The sequence below is a fragment of the Octopus bimaculoides genome, chromosome 2 (genome assembly GCF_001194135.2).
Source record: "Octopus bimaculoides isolate UCB-OBI-ISO-001 chromosome 2, ASM119413v2, whole genome shotgun sequence".
NCBI lineage: Eukaryota > Metazoa > Mollusca > Cephalopoda > Octopoda > Octopodidae > Octopus > Octopus bimaculoides.
The window spans coordinates 186,787,172-186,790,141 of NC_068982.1; positions in this window are offsets into that span (position 1 = coordinate 186,787,172).

Consider the following 2,970-nt stretch of genomic DNA (forward strand, 5'->3'; position numbering starts at 1 on the left):
ATAAAGTTGCCAGCTCCTGATAAACGATTGAGCATTTCTACTCAAGTTAAGATACAAGGTAAACCATAAATTTACATTGTTTACATTAATATACTGTCTACATTTTCTTTGTGGAGGTGCAATGGCTCAGTGGTTAGGGCAGCGAACTCACAGTCATAGGGTCGTGGTTTTGATTCCCAAACCAGACATTGTGAGTGTTTACTGAGTGAAAACACTGAAAGCTCCGCGAGGCTCCGGCAGGAGTTGGTGGTGAACCCTGCTGTACTCTTTCACTACAACTTTCTCTCACTCTTTCTCCCTGTTTCTGTTGTACCTGTAATTCAAAGGCGCCAGCCTTGTCACACTCTGTGTCACTCTGAATCTCCCCAAGAACTACATTAAGGGTGCACATGTCTGTGGAGTACTCTGCCACTTGCATGTTAATTTCACGAGCAGGCTGTTCGGTTGATCGGATCATCTGAAACCCTCATTGTCGTAACCAACGGAGTGCCATAGTAGTAACATTTACTTTGATAACCACTTATATATTTTAATTAATTCAGTACTAAGGATGGGACAAACCCATTGTTGTTTTAACTTAGTAACGATAAAACCAAAAGAGAAAGTTCATTTGGTTGAACAATGTTTTAATGTAATCTTTGCTAAAATACCAATATTTCACTTAAATTCCAAAATAATCATGAATTTACTCTGACTTTATAAAACAACTCTAGTGATTTTATTTATTGATATATCATAGGCACTCATGCCAGTGGGGCACTTGTGCCAGTAGAATGTTAAAAGCACATCCGAGCGTGATCATTGCCAGGGCCATGGATTGGCTCCTGTGCCAGTGGCATGTAAAAAGCACCATTTGAGCATGATCATTGCCAGCGTCGCCCTAGTGGCACATGTGCCGGTGGTACGTGAGAAACAACATTCAAGATTGATGGAAACTGAAAGAAGCTCATCATATGCATTTGTGTGTGTGTGTGTGTGTGTTTCTTTCTCTGTCTGTCCCTCACCACTTCTTGACAACGAGTGTTGGTTTGCTTATGTCCCTGAAACATAGCAGTTTGTCAAAAGAGACTGGTAGAACAAGTACCAGCCTTGAAATAAAATTACTGGGATTAGTTCATGTAACCAAAATTCAATTAAAAGTCTAATGACCAAATTGAGTAAAAGTTAATATACAAATCTATGTCAGAATGTTTGTCTCAAAACCATTCTAATTACAGGTAAATTCAATGAAATGTAAACTCAATTAAATTTTACTGAAATATTACCATGAGTCATTAATTAACATTCGCCTGTAATAAATAACAGAATTGTACAAGACAAAAATTGTGCATTTTAATGGGTTTTTAATTGAACTTGACAAAAACCAACCTTATATGCAAAGAATATCATAGTCTTCTTAATAAGGTAAATCTGGTTTATGCCTTTACTTCCACACCTGGCTGAATCTTAAACAATGACAAAATTCTAAAATCAAATCAAAATAAATCTCGTCTCTCTGTCTTTATACCTACACAAACACTACAAACATATGTGCCACTGGCACTGAACCCAGTCAAGGTGGCGCTGGCATCAGCCACATTTGGATGGTGCTTTTTATGTGACTAAAAGTACAAGGAAGAAAATTATATTTTGGTTACACTACGGCGCACCTAGCATCATCTCATGGCATGCCAGTGTGCTATGGCATACCGGTTGCAGAGCCCTGTTCTACACACGTACAAGGAACAAGGTCTCAGACAGACAAATGTGGCTTCTGTACTGGACTAAGAGAGAAGTCACTGACAATGTTGCAAATGGGTATGAAAGAGATTTGATGAATACAACAAAAAACAAAACAAACAATTGACTGTTTAACCAATAAGTTAAACAAACAATTGATTAGTTATTTGCATAGATCTTAGGGTTTGGGGAAAATCTGGGCAAGTAAAAGCATTGGTTTGAAAATAAAACTGCATCTATACAGCACCATCGTGTTACCTAAAGCACTGTATGCCAGTGAAACTTGGAAAGTAACATCAACAATATCTACGAAACTGGATGTATTCCATCAGAGGTGCTTGCGGAAAATATTGAAGATCTCCTACTGCGACCACATCACAAATGCTGCAGTCCTCCAGCGAGCACAGTCAAGTAGGTTGCAAGACATCGTGGCAGAGAGAAGAATGAGACTAGCCAGACACATTTTCCCGCATGCCAGACCAACGGCACACCAAAGCAGCATTTAGATGGGAACCATCTGGCGGAAAGAGAAAGAGAGGAAGACTAAAAACAACATGGCGCAGATCGTTCAAAGCAGACATAGCAGTAATAAACAGAAAATGGGAAAACATTGAGAGAGAGGCTGACGATAGAGATCAGTGGAGATTGTTGTCTGCCCAATGCGCCACCAGACGCAGGATGGACTAAGGAACTAAGGAATAGATATTTAACCAATTGACTAGTAATAAAGGAGCTAAGTTGAACTGGTGTGTGTGTGTGTTAATTGTATTGGCGTAATGACTCTTCCAAGATATATTATAATTATATTTAAGAAGTGGTGGTCATTGAAAGTCGATGGTATCTGTAGTAGCAGGAGACCCAAGAAGACGTAGGATGAAGTGGTGAGGACTGATCTCAGAATGTTGGGGCTGATGTCGGAATTGACAATGGACCAAGATGTCTGGCAATGTGAGGTTCTAGAGAAGGCCTGCCCATGTCAGTAAAGCTGATTTCTAGAAACTGTGTGTGTCCCACCCATATGTAACAATAAAACTTTTCACTCACCCTACCAAAACAAATCAAACTGCATCTCTTCTCTTCCTCATATTTCCTCTTTCATACCCTGTGATTATCTTCCACTTCCCAATCCTGTCCTCTCTGCTCTGCTTATTACATCATTGTTTTCCCCACCCCTTCTGTATACCCAGGTTCTCACCGGTCACTGCATTCCCCACCCCTTCTGTATACCCAGGTTCTCACCGGTCACTGCAT